The sequence below is a fragment of the Bison bison genome, unplaced genomic scaffold, assembly GCF_000754665.1.
Source record: "Bison bison bison isolate TAMUID 2011002044 unplaced genomic scaffold, Bison_UMD1.0 scf7180017864105, whole genome shotgun sequence".
Classification (NCBI taxonomy): Eukaryota; Metazoa; Chordata; class Mammalia; order Artiodactyla; family Bovidae; genus Bison; species Bison bison.
In genome coordinates, this window is record NW_011494677.1 from 6,307,060 (window position 1) to 6,329,061 (window position 22,002).

The window sequence follows — 22,002 nt, forward strand, 5'->3', positions numbered from 1 at the left end:
AAGCAGTTTTTAGGATAAAATAGATGGCCTAACCTCTTCTGGTTCACTGCTACTCATTTTTCCTTTTTCACACCTGGAGGCAGTGATCAGGAATGTTGTGGTTGTTTGAGTACATTCCTAAGAAGCTCAGGCCAGAAAAAAGCAGAGAGGGTCCTGGCATGTACTCTGCTGACAGATTTGAGCTTAGTCACTTCTGGGGAATAAGATGTTAACGATTCGGGGGGCCTGTCTGGTCTAACCTTTACTCCTGTGAAAAGCAAGACCAGTATTGACCCTTCTTAACCCCAAAAGAAATTCAGAAAAGAACAAACAGAAATGTTTGACTTCACTCAATATAGCTCAAAAATGCTAGTTATCCAAACTTGTGATTGCCAAGGGCGGGGAGGATGGGGGAAGGAAGGAATGGGAGTTTGGGATTAGCAGATGCAAACTATTATATATAGGATGGACAAACAACGAGGTACTACTGTATAGCACAGGAAACTGTATTCAATATCCTGTGACAAACCATAATGGAAAATAATATGAAAAGGAATGTATATATATATATGTATAACTCACTGTACTGTACGGCAGAAATTAACACAGCATTGTAAATCAACTGTACATCAATAAAAATTATTTTTAAATTCTAGTTCTCAAGAATTTTAATCACTCAACTCTAACTCCTTTGTGTAGTAAGAGACAGAATACTGCAAAGATAGATGCTTGGGAAAAGAATATTAAAAAGAATGCATACATGTGTAAAACTGAGTCACTCTGCTGTATAGAAGAGATTGGCACAACAGTGTGAATCAACTACACCTCGATTTTTAAAAATAACAAAAATAAAATGAAGCACACATATTTGAATAACCTGAGTACCTGAGTTATCCTCCAAAATTAAAATGAAACTAACAAGAAGAACAAAAAAAGATAGATGCTTGATTTTCTCTTAAAATAATCCCCAAGACTGTAGAATTGTTTAACATTTTATACCCTTGAGTGTTATTTCACTTTATATAATGCGTGTTCTTGCTCTTGGAGTAGAACTAATGCATTCATAAAGAAAGAATGCTTACAATTCAATTCATTGCCACCAATGTGTGAGTCTTTGACTTCTGAATGGATTAAGCACTTCTGCGTAGCTGAGAACATGTTCCGGGGCTCATGAGCATGTTCAGCAGACCTGGCTCTGGGAGACACAGCCCTGTGAGGGAAACACTCCCACAGCTGGAATTCAGGAAATGTGTGCTTTTTGTCTGAACGACTCAGTTCACGAAAACTGCAGCATAAAAGGAGAAAGGAAGTAACAACCCTTGACAGAAGTCCCCACAAGTACTAACAGTAACACTCTGCACATTCCAGAATATTCAACCAGGATCCTATTTTCTGAAGCGATGAAAAACAAGCATGCCAGGTGACCCCGAGTTGCTGCATGGACATTTGTAAGACACGTTTCATTTCTCTGCTGTGATACAAAGGGAGAATAAGCAGAACTCAGCACTCTCTAGTTACTGGTTATTGTTCTACGTTTACGAACTTCCTTCGGCATTTGTTGTGAAGTCAAAACAACTTGACAGTTTGAAAGGGAACATTTATTTCCCACAAAATGCAATCAGATGACAAAAAAAAATTGCCTGCAAAATCATTTTCCCAGTTTTCATGCTTGCTGTCCTATGACTCTTCTAGCAGAAAAACTTTATAATCAAATGGCATGTCCCGTGAAAACAGGAATGGACCAAAAACTTAAAAGTACTTTTTATCACCCAAGAGAAGACAAACTTCCAAAAAGTTATTCTCAATAGTTTCACGTAATAATTTGAAATATGAGAAAGAAGTGACAGAATCAGAAATCAATTGTTCCTAACTTTACCCAAGAGATAAGTTCAAATGCCAGAAAGAACAGGTCTATTGAAGTCATGTATTCTTGAATTTTCATCTTGAAATATGTATTGAAATTAAAAACTGAGAGTGTACAAACTGAGAATAATAGCTACCCAGAATTTCTGCCAATGAGAACACATATACGTAGCAAGTCATTCACAGTCTCCAGAAAATGAATAATGAATTGGTGGCATATTTCTATGCCAATTTGAGTAATAGATGTTCTAGGTTTAAAATAGCAATGTGCTGTATGAAAGGGAAAAAAATAGCCTTAACTTATTTCTTATTAAGAGCCTGAAATACTGAGCACTGGTTGGCTAAATCAACTCTAACATTTAGCAACTCACTATAGAAAAAGGGAGTAAGAAGTCAAATGTCTCATTCTTCATTTTACTTTAGTGAAATTTTGTATGTGGATTCTCCACCGAAGCAGTAAGGAACCTAGAGTCATATCTTCAATTCTCTATCTTTTAAAAATGAATCAACTTTTTTTTTTTAATTATTCATTTTAATTGGAGGCTAATTACATTACAATATTGCAGTGGGAAAACAACAAAAATATTGTTTTTTTTTGTTGTTGTTGTTTCCATACAATAATTTATTTATAACTTTGTATGACCTAAATGATAATTTTATAGATTTTATTTGGAGCCAGTTAACTGTTTTGCAGACAGATATTATTTCAATCAACTTATTTTTATTCATTTGACAGTGCAGGCTCTTTAGTTGCGGCATGTGGGATCTAGTTCCCTGACCAGGGATCGAACCCAGGCTCTTAGCCACTGGACCACCAGGGAAGTCCCCCTATCTTCAATTCTCAATGCAACAGGCCCCTGAAAAGATTCACACCAAGATTTTGTTTATTTGCAAAGAGAAGTAAAATTTATAGAATCTGAAAACTAAAGAGAGAGACAACCTACAGAAGGAGAAATATCACAAACCAGGTGAGCAGAAAAGAAAGAAAAATGGAGGCGGGGGAGACCAAGAGGTGGGAAACGGACTAGTTCTTAAATTACTGCGAAAACTCTTAAAATCTTTTGAAAATGTCACCTTAATCACACAGTCCACCCCTTCCCCATCTTTAGTTTTTAGACCCCGTGCTGCTCTGAAATGAACTCTACTTTGATATCTCATCACTTTGTTGTATTTACACTGCAGTCCTTCTAGCTCTTCTCCATTAGAGAAGGTGCCTTGTTATCCGTGTTTATCTCCATCTGTTTAGTGGCTGAATTTAGCAGAGATGGGCACAAGGATTGGCTGAGATATTGTGTGTGAAAACACAGAGCCCAGAGCTTCACAATATCATGTTTATGATTTCCAGGGCATTCTTTTCCACTTCTCCTCTACCTTGGGGAAAGCCAGGTAGAGAAGCCTAAAACCATTTGCCCTAACTGCCACCTGGTGGCCCCATAAAATAGTTTTAGAAGTTCTGGGCAAAACAGGGGTAGAGGAGGTGATACCTGTTAGGAGGGACATGATGTTGAGGTCACAAGGGACCATTTCCTTTCTCTCTGTGCAAAAAGGGACAGGGTGCTACTAGACATGATGCTTCTAGATAGGAGGAACATATTTAAACAAAGAGTTGAAGCCTGATGTGTATTAACTGCTTTATCTACTTGGTAATGAAAATCATTGGAAGGACTGATGCTGAGGCTGAAACTCCAGTACTTTGGCCACCTCATGCAAAGAGTTGACTCATTGGAAAAGACTCTGATGCTGGGAGGGATTGGGGGCAGGAGGAGAAGGGGACGACAGAAGATGAGATGGCTGGATGGCATCACTGACTTGATGGACGTGAGTTTGAGTGAACTCTGGGAGTTGGTAATGGACAGGGAAGCCTGGCATGCTGCGATTCATGGGGTCGCAAAGAGTCGGACACGACTGAGCGACTGAACTGAACTGAACTGAATGAAGAGCTCTCTGACAATTAATTCTAGAGAGGTAACAGGTTTTGTGTTCACTGGAAGAAAAATGTTCATGGGGCAATGTCATTTCCAGTGTTGCCATGGGTCACATGCTCCCAAACTAACCTCATCTTAAATAATGCTCTCTGGGTTGGCAAATTTTCCATTGTTTCTGTTTGCTTTAGGGATGCACAACACTTTTTATTGTCACGGTGCTGAGAGGTTTAAAAGATACACCTGTTTATCTTTATCACAACTCTTAGAAATACTAGAATTTGCTCATCGCTACTACCTTGGAGCTCAACATAGCAAACTCGGCACATTATAAGTATTTAATGCACGTGTGCTAACTTGCTTCGGTCTAACTCTTGGTGCCCCCATAGACTGTAGGCTGCCAGGCTTCCCCTGTCCATGGGATTCTCCAGGCAAGAATATCAGACTGGGTTGCCATTTCCTCCATGATTATGAAGATCATGCAACTAGCAAATGTCAACATCAGAAGTAAAACTTACCCCTTCTGACAGCTTGTAGTACTCTTTCCATTGAATTGAAGTCTAATGTCTGCTAGTAAGATTATTTCAAGCACTCATTCATTTGTCTACAGAGAGCAATGACAGAACTTCACAATGTTGTGTGCCATCCTTATTTGAATTCCACAATTCTGGTGGACTTCAATGACTTTTCTATAAGACCCAGTTGGTTTAAGTGAATGTACCACATAAGCCTAATCCACTCAGGATTGTAAACTTTATCATCTGAAATGGGAAGCTAGACTTAAAAAGCTTCCCACAGTAATATTTGATCTCAGACAGCTCTAAGAAAAGAGGGATTTATTTCCCAAAGGAGGAAATTAGTCCTTGAGGTTTCTGGGTTCTCAAGAGAAAGACTCCATTATGCTTCTTACACTCATATGAATCAACAAATCTCCCAATCTGTTTGCTTCATTCAGCCACTTGATTGTGATTAAGATCCCGAAATATTGAAGTGACTTCAGACACAGTAAAAAGATCACTCTGGACATTTTTGGGGGCAAATCTTTCATCACTTTTCTCTCCTGTCTCTTTCTTATGGTTCTAGTTTTTCTCTCATCTTCTTCCGTTGACTCAGAGAATTTTGGTCTTGCAAAGCACTTCAGCAGACCTTTATGTTAATCATCTTATTTCCCTGTTAATGGGGGGCTGGTTACGGAAATCGAGCTTGGAGAAGATCCCATGCTGGTCAAGAACGAAGCCGAGGATAGATTGCAGTGCCCCTGCCTTCCTGGCCACTGAGTTCTGCATCTTATTTTTCTCTCTCTTCTATTTCCGTTCTTTTTTCTCACTTTGTGCATCGGGTCCCTCTTACTCAGAGAAAACTGTTGCTTATTTTTCCTGTCACTTGGGTTGGTTAATAGTCAGAATCGCCTACCACCAGCCTCCTCTCCCTTACCTCCAGTAACTTCCCTTGCTCTCTCAGGGCTTCCTCAAGGCCTCTACGAACTGCGGTCACTAGAGGGCAACATGATCACACACAGCTGACACGGACGAGGATGGCCTCTGAAGCAGGAGAAAGCGAGTGCAAACACACATACGTAGCAGTGAACCGACACGCATCACTATTTACAAAAGCATGTCCGCTCACACAGGCTTTTTTCACCTCACCACGATATTGCAGAACGAGGTCAAGTATCACTGTCTCTGTCTTCAACAAAAGAAGGAAACCAAGGTTCAGACGGACTGACATACCCAAGGTCACAGAAACAGCAAAATACATCCTCCTATTGAATGGCACATCCCAGAAAATGTTAGCATAAAACTTGAAAATGCATTTCTATTTCTCCAAGATTTCAACCTAAGAGTGGTCAGGTATTATATCTTTGAAATGCAACCAAATGGAACCCCAGAGTTATTTCATATTATTAAAAGACAAAGTAGCAGCTATAGCTTACATACTAATTTCCAGCTAGAGAGTTGTTTATCATTTTAAGGAAGCGGGTTTCTTTAAACATATTAAAATTGCCCTTTATTAATATCTTGCCCAGTAATCATAAATCTGATTACTTTCCCCCAGAACTGCCTGGTGTTTTCTAGTTATGCTTGTTTTTTTATTTAATACAATTTTTTTTTTAACAAAACAAATGCACGCTATTTTGTCCCATTTTCTCCCATCTATGTGAAGTAAAGAAAAGCAGGTAAGGCCACAGTTTCCCATTATGAAATATCTGATCTTTGAGAGAAAGCCACTGTTTTTCTTCTCCATGTGATTAACTGAGTGCCTTGAACAGGCGCTGCTCTCAGACCCATAATGTTGCTTGTTTGCTTGGTACTGTCACTGGCAAAACAGAAATAGCATCTATTTATAACAAGCAGGTCTGCAAAGCCTTGTTCTATCTATTTTCTCCAGCCATTCTGAGTTTTCTATCTCCTCCTTTTTGACAGGGCAGTCCCCTCCAAGTGGGAACACGTGGGACCCACCTGGTAAAGGCAGATGAGAAGCCTGTTTCCAGGGAGCCAGACAAAACCAGGGCCAGGTGTGACCGTGGTAGAAATGATGGAGGAAAAGAAAAGGCTGAGAAGGGATGGGGGATAACCAAAGGTTTCCACTGCTAAGAGGTAAACGGTGAAATTCAAAATTTGAAAAGACGAGAGCCGTGGGCTGGCTGAATGGTTTTGAGAAAGATGGACTTGCCTTAGTATGGCTGAAGGAGACGGCAGGGAAAATAGGATTTAGAGTGGGTCAAAATGTCTTCATCCTTTCTGTTTCAAGAAGTTAGAGTTTGAAAGATTCATTTCACAAATGAAACCTTACATGTGATGATAATGCTCATAACACTTATATGCTGATTGTTATAAATGTTAACAGCTTTACAGTTACTCTTCCTCATCTCATTCCTAATAGGCTGGAATGGAAGGAGTTAAGAAACCAAAGGATTAAGTTCAAAAAAAGCCTTGAGGAGCTCCTGTATATGTCTTCATTTTTATCTTTCTTCAAATACGTTTTTACATAGAGCTGACACATTGCAATAACGTGAAGTCAGTAGCATTGGCCTTTATTCCCAGACAAACCTTATTGGAGGCTCTTGTATGTAGATTCTATTGAAAGGACAAATACATTTATGAATGTCTTCCTGTTTGTGGCCTGAAAACAGGTTGTGTGTATGTTTCCCTTATAGACACACAATTTAACTGTGAAAATGTGAAGAGGATGCGTACCGAATGGGGAAAAAGGGAAAATGTATTTTGGTAACAAAAATTTGAATGACAGGTATAGAACTGTAAATGTAAGGATATGCACCCTCTAAATGTAGCCAAACAACAAATACTGTAGAGAAGGGAACAAAAAAATATAAAAGTGTATGTTCAAATGTTTTTCCTTTAAGACCAATTTCTTCAAATAATATGACCCCTTTCCTAGCAATGCTAACACAATAGAGAGATTCATGGACTCAACATTTAGCCTGCAAGGACCACAAAAACTAAAAATGAGTATCCAGTAATCAGCACTCAATCAATACATGTTGTAATCATAGCCTCATTTTTGTTCAGAGCAAACAAAACAAAACGGAGATTGTTATTCCCTAAGCATTTACTATTTTTACTGTGATTTACTGCCTAGAAACAACAGGAACTGTAATTATCTGCAGTTCTTGAATAGAGATCATATCTCCAAGAATATCATATCTACTTTTAGCTGAGGTGCTCCACTTCAACATTACTAAAGCTTGTATTGTATTATTATCATTATTTTTGCCATGATTCTGACCACGTGAGGCAAACACATTTAGAGACAAGAAGATCTTTCAAAGGCAACTCTTTGTTCATATTTTCAATCCTCTACCCAGAGGTTAACCCTCTGTAGGAGCGGGAGAAAAGGCAGCAGGTCCCATCAAGCCAGGTAAAGCCTTATTTCACCCACCACCCATGGAATGACAAAATGCATCCTAGCTAGATATCACACAGCTGTCAGTCTCTACGGAGCCACAGCTCATCGGAGAACCGCATCCCAGTTTTCGGCAGAAGCCACAATGCAGTGCACAATATAGAGAGAAGAAACATTCATTACCTTTATTTTTAAAAGTGGTTAACAAAAGCATTTCATTTCTTTTTTCATGCATCCAAAGAGGTTACGTTACAACTCCGTGGGAGGGTTGGCTGCTGCGCGCCCCTGTAGGCTAGCACTCTTTTATAGAGGTCTCATTTTTTTTAAAAATCACGAATTGATAATCTATTAAAATAAACAGTGCTTTTTCAGACTGTGATGAATTGCTTTTTTTTTTTTTTTTGTCTTTATAATTCTTTATGGTGAAAAACCCCAGGTTTCCAGCATCTAGACCAACCATGACTGGCTCCACCCTAGGGACGTCCTGGGATTCCCTCCCAGCTAGAAGCAGTGACGTCACGGGCCAGCATCTTCCCTGCGCTGGGTTGGAGCCGGGGAGGCCGGCGGAGGAGCTCCGGGAGGGGCGTGGCTGGGAGTTTCCAGGGAAACACTGCAGCAGATGGCCTGCCTGGCTGAGCAACAGTGTCACATCTGCAGCGCGGCTGATGGGAGGGCTATTTTTGGAAAATCTCTGCTCTCTCATGTCCAGCTAGTTCTGCTATTTTTTCCCCCTCTTTAATCAACGCTTTAATTTCTCCCCAGCTTCTTTTATTTCTGGAAATGAGGTTTCTATTTTTATTACAAGGACACGATCCGAAGGATCCCAAGCCACTAACCCATCTTTACATCCTCCGTGCGCTCGCTTTTCTTTCTAGTTTCTCCCCCCATCTCTCTGCGCGTCACATCACGCATTCTGTCAAGGTGGTCTGTGGAATACAAGGACAAATGTTGCTAAGGCAACAGGCTTGCAAACACGTCTGCAGAAGCAGATGCTTTATAACCTGGGGTTTCCCTCATTTGCATTTAAAGGCTCCAGGGCAACAGCCTCAAAGCAAGCCAAGTCCTTGAAGCTAAAATGAGAGAACTTTTTTTAACTGTCGCTTGATGTCATTGAGCAGCTAGTGCTGCAAGGTTAAGTGCAGGGAAAATATCAGGGGCTAATAATTCCCACTGCGCGGGTAGGAGAGCTGATGCATTTAAGAGCACCTCCTACTCAACACTTTCTCATCTTAAACCCTGTGAGGAATGAGGAATCCCCTTGTCTTCCCCCCACCCCCAGGACTGCCCTTCATAGCCTTCTCAAAGGTTAAACTTCTGGCAACCTGGGGTGTATCTCTCCTTGGTGATTTCATGATGATCTAGGAAGCTTCGCTGTGCATTTGTCCCTGGCAACACTCAGATCTGAAGCAAGTGGGCAAATCCCATAGGCTAAGCGAAATTTGGAAATTTTGGTCCCATTTTTTGATTTTCTTATTTTTTATTATTTTTATCGGAGTATAGTTGCTTTACAATATTGTTAGTTTCTGCTGCACAGCAAAGTGAATCAGCTGTATGTACACACATATCCCCTCTTTGTTGGATTTCCTTCCCATTTAGGTCACCACAGAGCACTGAGGAGAGCTCTCTGTGCTATACACTAGGTTTTTGACAAGAGGGCATCCATTCTTGGTGGAATATTTCAGTAGGTTTTGAAATAGTTTTTTTCAATGAGCTGCTTCTTTGTTCCTAAAAACCAAGAGGCATATTTCTTTGTTTTCCTGCCAAAGCTCATAAAACTCCATCATATGAAGGATCAGATAAAGGAGAGAAGAGAGCTATTTTAGGTGTCAGAGATAGTGTTTATTCTCGGTAACATTTTCTGACCTTCATGATAATGAAAGTTAACTATTGCATCATGTAACTAACTTAGACATAAATTCCTAAATCACAACAAATACAAGTTTAAACACAATTAGAAATCATGCCTTCTATAAGATCCACCAAAATTTAACAGATCTTTGAAATCCTATTGAATCACAGAAATCCTTCTGAATCACTTAAAAGAAAAAGTTGTTATCTTGTTTACTCATATTACCAATTTTTTAATAAAAGAACCTGCCAGAAAGTATATACTCAGTGAATGTCTCCTGATTCTGAATCTGTCATTATCAAGGATGCTGACATGTACTCCTATTATGAATAAGGACCTTGAACACCAAGGGGAGTCCTGTCTTTCTTCCCTGGAATAAATGAAGAATGGTTATTGATTCTGTGCCCAAAGTGGCTCAGGCTGATTCTGCATCCTTTAGCCTCTAAATATTGTCAAAGGCAGGCCTCAAATAATGCACTACTTGATACACACAACCAAAAAGTGACTCACAGAAACTTGGCACTTAAAAGGACCATAATAGTCATCTGATTCAGCACCTTCATTTTACAGACAAGGACAGTGCAGGCCACAGGGAAAAAAAAAAAAAAGCACCTGCTTCGGTGGAAGCCAGGGAAGGATAAGCTTTACTAACTACTTTGTCATCTCTCACGGATGGAGAGAGGCAAGACTGGCAGCCCCATACAACACAGCCTATGACTCTCGGTAGCCTCCCAATCAGAGCTAGACTTGTCAGGGTGACCAAAGTCACCATCAGTGTACAGAGCTCACGTGGGGTAGCTTCCTAAGCGGGTCTTGGACTGAAAACAAGGGTGATGAACACCCCTCGGAGCTCCTCAGGCCCAATCTTCAAGTTCTTCTGAGGCCGAGTGTTTATCCCTCCAACCATTTCAAACTGTTGTTCTCATCACTTCTGGTTCTTTCCTATTAGACCCAATTCAGTTTTTACACCCCTCTGCTGCTGCTAAGTCGCTTCAGTCGTGTCCGACTCTGTGCGACCCCATAGATGGCAGCCCACCAGGCTCCCCTGTCCCTGGGATTCTCCAGGCAAGAACACTGGAGTGGGTTGCCATTTCCTTTTACACCTCTCACAGTCCCCTATGTGTCTGGGTTTCCAAATACTCAACCAGAATTCGATTTCTCAAGTATCATCTTAATTGCATCATTCTTTTGCTCAAGGAATTACATTAACTCCTTACTGTTGAAGACAGTAGCCAGTAATTTTCAAATGTGGTTAGCAAGGAGTGGGTGAGGTATACAGGAAAGACTGGGGTCCTGACTTCAACACATACAGATTTTACCTTAAGCATGCCTCTATTTCATTCTACAAAAGCTGTCATTCTATACATGCTGTATTTTTTTTTTTTTTAAGTGGAAGTAGGGATCATGTTTGACATGACTTTACGTAACTAGGATTCAGTTTAGAGACTGTTATATGCTAAAGGTATACTTCTCTCATTGCTCAGTTGGTAAAGGATCCTCCTGCAATGCAGGAGAACCCAGTTTGATTCCTGGGTTGGGAAGATCCCCTAGAGAAGGGATAGGCTCCCCACTCCAGGATTCTTGGGCTTTCCTTGTGGTTCAGCTGGTAAAGAATCCACCTGCAATGTGGGAGACCTGGGTTCGATCCCTGGGTTGGGAAGATCCCCTGGAGAAGGGAAAGGCTACCCACTCCAGTATTCGGGCCTGGAGAATTCCATGGACTGTGTAGTCCATGGGGTCATAAAAAGTCAGACATGACTGAGTGACTTTCACTTTCACACTAGAATATAAACTCCATGAGAGCAGGATCATTGCCTATTTTGTCCAATGATGTAGTATGGATGTTTGGATCATCCATCCTACAGTTTAGAATTGTAGGTTGAGTTAAAACAATAAATGAATAAGTCAATAAATATGGGAAAGTTTTTGGCACAGAGGCATTCTTCATTATTGACAATTTCTTCCATCTTCCCATCTGGTTTCTTTCTATGAGTAGTTTAAAAATAGTTAAGCTTTTTCATTCATTTCTTAAAAATAAGAGTATTATAATAAGAGCATCCTATTCACAAAAGGATAGAAATTACAATATCAACTACAGCTTCAAGTAGTTCTTGGCTTTCTTTATTCGAAGTAATTTCTGTTAGCCAGACCAAATGCATCTAAGAACGTCACTGAAAAATACTTTAATAAGTTATATGCAGTGTTTTCTTGGTGAGTGCTGAAGTTACAACTTCACACACATTGGTAAGATTTTTTGAACTAAATAGTTACGGATTTAGCCAAGACAACTAAGCTCCCCGAATCTTAGTTTTTCTCATCTACTTATATTTTGCCAGCTCAGTAAATTAAGACATTTATGGCATTATAATTTAGCTCCAAAGCCTTGAAAGACTCACGATCACAAGCCTAGTTAGTGACACAGGCAATCCTTGATTCCAGAGAGTTCTTTTATAGTAGATCTGGTGTTCACCAAAGCATTAAGAATAACTGACTGGGTCAACCATCAAAAGGAATGGAATTGGGTCATTTGTAGAGAAGTGGATGGACCTGGAGACTGTCATACAGAGTGAAGTAAGTCAGAAAGAGAAAAATATCCTATATTAGTGCATACAGGTGGGATCTACAACAACAGTGTAGATGATCTTATTTGCAAAACAAGAAATAGAGACAGAGACATGGAGAACAGATAAATACCAAAGGGGAAGTGGGGAGGAACTGGGAGACTGAGATTGACACATATATATTAGTGATACTATGAATAAAACAGACAACTAATGAGAACCAACTGTATAGCAAGGAACTGCTTAATGCGCTGTGGTGACCTAAGTGGGAAGGAAATCCAAATAAGAGGGGATATATGTATATGTATAACTGACTCACTTTTCTGTAGAGTAGAAATACACACAACATTGTAAAGCAACTATACTCCAATAAAAATTCATTTTTAAAAAAGGAATAACTAATTGGGTATAGCATATTAGGTATAACTCAAAAGACAGTCATGGTTGAGCCCATACTTTTCCAATTACATATATAAACAAGAATAATACTGCAGAACTAAGAGCTCTACACATTATCTTGTTTGAGCAGTGACTACATCTATGGGACACTGTGTGACTTTTTGAAGAGCTAACATTATGATAAAAGGTAGTTCCATATAAAGATATCGCTATAAGACGTTGTGTTTTTAAAAAGAAGGAAACGGAGATCTTGGAGAATACAAAGTACCAAAAGGTTCAGAAAAATTCAGAAATCCTGAAACAGAAAAGTCACTTTCTGAGCCCAGTGGATTTGGGAGACTGCAATCTGAAACTGAAAATTACCTGAAAAGGGTGCTCAGAGGTGAGACATCTATCAAAATTCGTGGCAAACTGTAAAATATTCCACCCACATTGTCTGTGGCGCCATCTAGGAAATGGTTATTTAAACAGTGCCAGAAAGCTTCTTTTCCTGAAGACTCCTCAGTGCCTCTCATGAGCTAATTCATACAGTGAACCTCTACTGATGAAGTGCAGGTGTTAGATTCAGACTCCGTCACTCAGTACTGTGTGACCTTGGGGAAAGGGCTTCACCTCTCTGAGCCCCAGTTTCTACATGTGTACGATCCCATTAGCTTCCTCACAGGTGTGGCCATTTAATGAGTTGAGGGGCGTAAAACACCAGTGGGGCATCTGGCAAATAGCAGATGCTCAGTGGTGTAAACTGTATTCTCAGGAGAGTCACAGAGGCATTAATGACCAGAATCTGTTCCGACTTGTCAGTTGCCAGTCTACACTGATTGTTAACACATTATTGACCCGGAGATTTCTGCAGAAATTAATGCCTGTGTAAGTGAATACTGTTAGGTGAGTGAATACTGCAACACTCCAGTCAAGATCGTTCAGGTAACAAAAGGTGTATTAATATGTCTCTGTTCAATAAGTTGTTAAAATAAGTGAATATCATCCTGAATTACACTTAGAGCAAGCAGTGAAGGACCTTTTGCAATAGTTATTTTTGCTGAGTTTCACAGAATTAGTGTTCTAAAGAAGTTATTTGTGAAATGCTACCTTATACTATTATATGATGTTATAACTTATGCCTAAGGTAAGGTTGGGCCTCCCTAGTAGCTCAGACGGTAAAGCGTCTGCCTGCAATGCGGGAGACCTGGGTTCAATTCCTGGGTTGGGAAGATCCCCTGGAGAAGGAAATGGCAACCCACTCCAGTACTCTTACCTGGAAAATTTCATGGATGGAGGAGCCTGGTACGTAGTCCATGGGATTGTAAAGAGTCGGACATGACCAAGCAACTTCACAGTAAGGTAAGGTTGTCAGATTTAGCTCAGTAAAATATGAGCTTCAACTAAACAATATATACTTTTTAGTAGATATAAATAAGTGTGGATATAATTATATTAAAAATTACTCATTGTTTATCTGAAATTCCAATTTAACTGGGTGTCTTATATTTTCATCCAGCAACCTTACCCTAAAAGAAAACCTCAAGTTCATTTAAAATACCTACCAGGAAGATCTGGTGGTAGAGAAAGGAAATAGGGCCTTAGGACCAAACAAAAAAATGTCCCTCATTTCCACAGCACTTATCCCATTCTGCCTGCTTTTCTATGCAACCTTTTAGCTGTTACCCTCATTGCTCTACAAGTTCCGGGAGCAGTGGGGACTGATTCATTTTATTTCCTACCTGGTGCGTGGAACACCAGAAGTATTCAGCAGGTTTGTCTTGTTCTGTTTTGGTTTCTGGGAATGAAACACAACCACTGCTTTCCTGACTTACACTTAAAAGTTGGTTTAAAAACATGCTTTTCACAGAAACTTTGAAGAAAGCAAAGATGCAAATGGGGAAAAAGTCATTCTAATGCTACTATTCAAAGAAAAGCAATATTAATATTTGTATATATGGTCCACCAGTCAGATGAGAACTAAATCATTTTTCTATAGCATGATTTTAATGGATATATAATATCTATGTAACCAGTTTTCACTGCTGTTTCCAGTGTTAACCTACTGAAAATGATGGGATAAACATGCTTATGTAACATGCCCCTTACCCCACCCACCCCAAGGTACCAAAGCCAGATGGCTTTATTACCACTTTTCCTAAACTCTCAAGAGCTGATAGTAACTCCTGTACTTAAACTGTTACAGAGTTTAGACTTTGACACTTCCCAATTCATTTTTAAAAGCCAACAAACCTGGATACCATTCAAGGTACAATTCAGATTTAAAATAATCTCAACTATGAATGTAGAAGAATTCTAAATAAAATTAGCAAATTAAAATATAACTATGTGGTCAAAGAATCAAATAAGAAAGACTAAGGCTTATTTCAAGAATGACTTGATTCCAACTAGGGACTAGATTTATTGTTCCTACAGGCTCTCAACTTAAACAGATCAAAGAAAAAAATTACAAAATTCATTTAATAAAATTCCAAATCCAGTCCTATAACAATCCTTAGTAAGGAGTTCAAGAAAACCTGTTTTCTATAATAAAGTATAACCAGGGAAGCCTTTGGCAAAAATTAAACTGGCTGTGTCCAATATGGTAGCTACCAGCCACATGTGGCTATTTAAAGTTAAAATAAATTAAAATTATATAAAGTTAAACGTTTCCTTCTTTAGTCATTCTAGCCACATTCCAAGTGTTCAGTGTAACGAGTGACTACCACACTGGGGAGCTCAGATAGGAAATATTCCTATCAACATGGCAGGTTCTCTTGGATGGTGCTGCTATACAAAACTCCAGAGCAGAATCCCAAGTATACATACACGGAGTTGTAAACATTTAATAAGAGCTAAATTTATTGAGGGCTCCTAAAATATCAAGAGCTATTTTAAGTGTCTAACACATTCATATTACCTTATTTAATCCTCATAAAGTTTAATTTATTATTATTTTTTCCATTTTACAGCTCTGAAATCTGTAGAACAGTAGGATATTAAATACATCACAGGTTGCATACTTTTTTCAGTGGCAGATCTGGGATGCACAACCAGGAAGTCTGACTCTAGCAGTACTCTGCACTTTTAATTGTGAAGCTATTTAACAGCCCTGAGTTAAAGGTGGCAATTCAATGGAATGGGAAAATACAAAATGCCCACTAAATTGTGTTATGGCAAATGGCTATCCATTTGAGAAAAATTTAATGAGGTATATACTTTACATGACTTCAAAGATATAGCTGCAGATATATAAATGAGAAAATACAATCAGATACTAATATAAAAACCCTAGGAGAAAACACAGCATTATCATATTTGGGGGGACAGTCTAGGGTAAAAGCAATCCTTAAAGGAAACAAAACTAAGACCCTTTAAAAAAAATACTGAACAACTTAAGAGCATACAAATTAAAAGCATCAGTTGTGATGAAAGAAACTATAATCAAGCTTAAAAGACAGCAATAAGGTGGTGGAAAATATTTGAAACAAAAATACTAACTTTCATAAAGAGGTTGCATAAATTTGTTAGAAAAAGACAACAGTCCTGTAAAAAAGAGGCCAAGCATATGGGCAAGTACCTCCCTGAAGAAGAACTACAAATGACCGATAAAAATGTGAAAAGATGTTCAAATTCACTGATAGCCAGAGAAATGCAAAACTAAACAAAATACCATAATTCACTCATTAGGCTGGACAATCTTCAAAGGGTGATTATATGCAGTATTACAGTGTGGGTGCATCGAACTCCATATAAATCACTGGCAGCTATGTAACTTGATATGCACTCACGAGGATGTCTATCAGATTTTAAAATGAGGACATTTTTCGTCTAGCAATTCCACTTTGGGGGGATCTAACCCATGTCACGGAGATTTTTGCACAACGGATATGCTCTGCATGGCAATACTGTTAATAAAATGAAAAAAACTATAAACAACCTCAATGCCTATCAATTATTATGATTCAATAAACCACACTTTATCCACACTATGACATAACGTGCATTCCTTTTAGAAGAATGAAATGCACGTCCTTGACATTTGGAACGATTTCTAAGATACATTATTTATGTGAAAAAGCAAAACAAAACAAGACTCTTCACTTAGGCTTCCAATTTATCTGTGCTTATAACTTGGCAACAAGAAGGGCTGTAAGAATGCAGACCAAAATGCTAACATGGATGTCTTAGGAGAAATGCGATTTGGGAGAAGATTACAAGAGGAAAAAAAAGAAAACTTAAGCTTTCTTTTTACTTACTGTACTTTGTTGTTGTTGTTGTTGTTTAGTTGCTAAGTCGTGTCCAACTCTTTGCAATCCCATGGACTGCCTGCCAATTTCTTCTGTCCATGGGAGTGGGCTGCCATTCCTTTCTCCAAGGGATCTTCCTGACCCAGGGATCGAACCCGCACATCCTACATGGCAGGCAGACTCTTTACCACTGAGCCATCAGGGAAACCATTTATTGTACTTAGGGATTAATGTAATGTTTTGTAAAGAAGATGCATTAATATTGTAATCAACCAAATAAAAAACAGAGGAAAAGAAAACCTACAACAAATGTACTTAATAATCTGGTGCCTACTACGTATGTATTAGCTTTTCTCATCCAATTCCTCTTCGTCCTTTCTCTGGACAGGTTATCTATCTATCTATCTGTGAGAGAAGAGAAAGAATTATCATATGAATGATATGTCCTGGGCTGCTGCTATAACTCAGATAGAGCTGCAATCCACAGATATCAGTGACTGAGACACTCTTTCTACAAACAAGACCTTATAAATTTCTCCAGTAGTTTTCATCAAATCCTAGGAGTGACCACTACTACAGCACCTACATGAGGTGGTCTGCAGACTGGGAGGAAGAAAACAGTTGGTGTGTGCTTTCAGCTACTGTGGTTCTTTTGTGATGATAAAGTTCATCTTTTCTTGAAGGTCTCAGATCTGGCTGCAGTGTGCTCTTAGACAATTCCAGATTCCAAAACCAGTTTTGTCCGGCAGAGGGTTAAGGGAAGAGGCATAAGAGTGATTTTCAGAGTGTGATGCAGGGATTCCTGGTGGATCCCGAGAGCTTTTCAGGGGGTCTGTGAGGTCGATACTATTTTCATGGCAATACTAAGATGTTATCTGCCTGTTTCGCTCTCATTCTTAAAAATCTACAGTGGAATTTTCCTGCAGCTATAGGATATGCAGTGATATCATTGCTCTGGTGACTAATGGAAATATATACTTGGGTATTCTTCTGTATCAGACTTTTCTCAACGTCAATTTCTAATATGAGAAAACAGTGACAGAACCCCCCCCCCACCACACACACACACACACACACACATGCAAAACTCTTTGGCATCCTGGAGCATAAAGGAATTCTGAAACCAAAATTTTAAGTATTCCTGTTTTACAATATCCTTACAATTAGGATACATTCTGCCTTCATTCATAGTTTCTTTAGTGACAAATCCTTACAAAAAACTTCCTAATCATTGTGTTTATCATATTCTGTAAGAACCATGTGAAGAACTTCTTTAACAACATCAAAATCTGAAGAACTAAAAAACCACACCCTCATAATTGAGGACTCAATCGCTCCCTGAGCAGGTTTACCCCAGCTCACTTCCTGCCCCAGATAACCGTGGGGCCCAGAATACAAAGGTGGCTTCCTTGCCTGACTTCCATGTGCTTCTTCTCACTCATCAAATTTATGAAACGTTCACTGAAATGCATGAAATTTATCACCAAGCCCACTCCCATTTCCTCAGGTAATGACACCAAAAGAAGAAAGAAATTCACTTGAGGGTGATCCCTAAGTAGATAATGTTTTGCTCTTTTAATAGAAGCACATGCATTTTATTTTTCAAAATAACCTTCTTTCAATAGGTTTCCTTAAATTGTAATTTGGAAAAACATAGTAAAACTGAGCTATACACTTTTAATGGGTGAATTTTATGGTATGAGGATTCTATCAATAAACCAGTGAGATAGATTTTTCTTTGCTATTTTATTTATCCATCTTTTCAATTTAATAGTAGCATTTCTGTCTTGTAACAAAAATAATAGTGATGATTTATGGAACATATATTTTGTTAGGCATTCATCATTAAAATGGTCTATATAAAGGAACTCATTTAATGCAAACAACATCCTTAGGAAAAAGACATCATCAGTATCCAGATATTTCAGATGAGGAAACTAAGTAGATAAGTTAAAGAATTTCCTGAAATTACTAATTAGTGAAAGACACCAATGGGATCTAAACCCAGACCTTCACTGTGACATCCATGATCTTGACATGATTCTACGTTTATTTAGCACCACTTCTCAGGGTAAATTATGCTATGCAGACTAGTTAAGGAAAACTCAGACAATGCTGAAAGGCATTTATAAGAAAACAAAAAAATGTCAAAACCTACGGCTTTGTAAAATCATCATTCATTTTGAGGGGTATTCATATTACACCTTATTATGTATATATTATATATGACAATTACATATAAAATCATAGTGTACTCAAATTTCCTCAGGTTAAGACTGTATTTTCACTTAACACTGTATTTTTCTGCATTTCTCATGTCTTTACCATTCTCTTTTCTTGTGCATTTAGGCTGTTCCCAATTCTTCCTTATTATAAATGCAACTGCCATGAGCATCTATAAACACAATTTTTTACTGCCTCTCTGATGATATTACTTAGGCTAGATTATTTTATGGAATAACTCTATTTTCATAGTCTAACAGTTGAAAAAATTAAACCACTGTCTACATACACCCACCAGCAATGTTTGAGAGTGCCAATTTCCTTACAACCTCGATTACACTGAACAGTTTTATTCCATCTGCCAATATGATAAGTGAAAAATGATTTCTTAATGGTTTCATCTATTTCTAATGTAGTTAAGAAATCAAACCCAATAGGGTCATTTAAGAATTACTCAACAACCACATGTAGACATTAGACAGAGACCCAGGCATGTCTTTTCTTGTGCATTAACTATGCTGTGAAAAATCATGTCTCATTTCCTGATCCATCTGTTTGTCTTCCATTAGGTCAACCTCAGGCCCCTAACACCTGAGGATGGTACTGTGTGGGAAAATCAACGTGATTTTCTTTCCCATAAAAGAAGGGAGACTGTCTGCTATTTAAAGGGGTATAATTAAGTAAGAAGCGTTGGAGCAGTGTGAGGAGTGAAAAATTTTTATTCTAATGGGCAGGAGAAGCGAGGTTCTCACCACTGAAAGCCTGTTCACCATGAAAGATTGGCCTATAAACCATGCCCCTGCTGGGCTGAGCCAAACAGTCAGATATTTTTAACTTGGGCTTCCTTTTTTTCAAACTGCGTAATTGGATTTTTAAAATCTGTCATTAGACAAAAATAGCAAAGTGGCACTACAGGAAGGCTCCCCATATACTAGTAGGATGTTTCCATAGTCTTGCTAGATGTAATCACATTTCATTCATAAAGAGTAGCTAAAAACAAAGAAGGAAAGGGATTTTTTTTTTCCAATGGAACTAGCAAGAACAGAGTGGTAGCTTCAGACTGGGCAGAGGTATCTGACAGGGTAGAGAGGGAGCCTGCTTTGCTACAACTGAAGTAACTAAAATTCTTGGGGAAAGAAAAAAGGCTTTAAGCCTTGGTATTTAAACATCTCCTAAAGTCTGGAAATATGTGTTTTGCTTTTTCTGTCAGTTTTTGTAATGATATGAGTGTTACATTTTTATAATATTAGTATTGCAATTTTGTTATAAGACATTGGAAAACAGTAATATAAAAAAAATACTTTAAATTACCTGTAATTGCTTGTCTTAGAGACCATCAGGTTTTAATGGATTTCTTCCTCCAAAAAGTGTTCCATGTATTTTAAAAAACAAAATGTCATTTCCACTCTTTGACAACTATGTATTAAATAGAAAAGGGGAACACAGTAGTATTTATAATACTGAAGAAAGCATTGAAATAAACGATGCATGGTAAGTCGCTTCGGTCATGACTCTGCAACTCTATGGACTATAACCCGCCAGTCTCCTCTGGCCATGAGATTCGCCAGGCAAGAATACTGGAGTGGGTTGTCACGTCCTCCTCCAGGGGATCTTCTCAACTCAGGGATGGAACTGGGTCTCTTATTTCTCCTGCGCTGGCAAGCAGATTCGTTACCACTAGTACCACCGGGGAAGCTAATGAAATAATCAGTATGCAATAACTAATAGAAAAGATGGATTATGGTAGAAGCCTGGATTCCAATATTTTAGCCAAGCATAGTTTTCCTTTCCAAATAATTAAGATAATAATTCTGGTCAGGAAGAAGTATTGCCTTGATAGTAATAAAAATACCAATTGATGTATGTCGGAGAGTGTTTTGCCTATGTTCTCCTCTAGGAGTTTTATAGTTTCTGGTCTTACGTTGAGATCTTTAATCCATTTTGAGTTTATTTTTGTGTATGGTGTTAGAAAGTGTTCTAGTTTCATTATTTTACAAGTGGTTGACCAGTTTTCCCAGTACTACTTGTTAAAGAGATTGTCTTTAATCCATTGTATATTCTTGCCTCCTTTGTCAAAGATAAGGTGTCCATATATAAATGGATTTATCTCTGGGCTTTCTATTTTGTTCCATTGATCAATATTTCTGTCTTTGTGCCAGTACCATACTGTCTTGCTAACTGTGGCTTTGTAATAGAGCCTGAAGTCAGGTAGGTTGATTCCTCCAGTTCCATTCTTCTTTCTCAAGATCGCTTTGGCTATTTGAGGTTTTTTGTATTTCCATATAAATTGTGAAATTATTTGTTCTAGCTCTGTGAAGAATACCATTGGTAGCTTGATAGGGATTGCATTGAATCTATAAATTGCTTTGGGTAGTATACTCATTTTCACTATATTGATTCTCCCAATCCATGAACATGGTATATTTCTCCATCTATTAGTGTCCTCTTTGATTTCTTTCACCAGTGTTTTATAGTTTTCTATATATAGGTCTTTAGTTTCTTTAGGTAGATGTATTCCTAAGTATTTCATTCTTTCCGTTGCAATGGTGAATGGAATTGTTTCCTTAATTTCTCTTTCTGTTTTCTCATTATTAGTGTATAGGAATGCAAGGGAGGACCTAATTAAACTTAAAAGCTTATGCACAACAAAGGAAACTATTAGCAAGGTGAAAAGGCAGCCTTGAGAATGGGAGAAAATAATAGCAAATGAAGCAACTGACAAACAACTAATCTCAAAAATATACAAGCAACTCCTACAGCTCAACTCCAGAAAAATAAATGACCCAATCAAAAAATGGGCCAAAGAACTAAATAGACATTTCTCCAAAGAAGACACACAGATGGCTAACAAACACATGAAAAGGTGCTCAACATCACTCATTATCAGAGAAAGGCAAATCAAAACCACTATGAGATACCATTTCATGCCAGTCAGAATGGCTGCGATCCAAAAGTCTACAAGCAATAAATGCTGGAGAGGGTGTGGAGAAAAGGGAACCCTCTTACACTGTTGGTGGGAATGCAAACTAGTAAAGCCACTATGGAGAACAGTGTGGAGATTCCTTAAAAAACTGGAAATAGAACTGCCTTATGATCCAGCAATCCCACTGCTG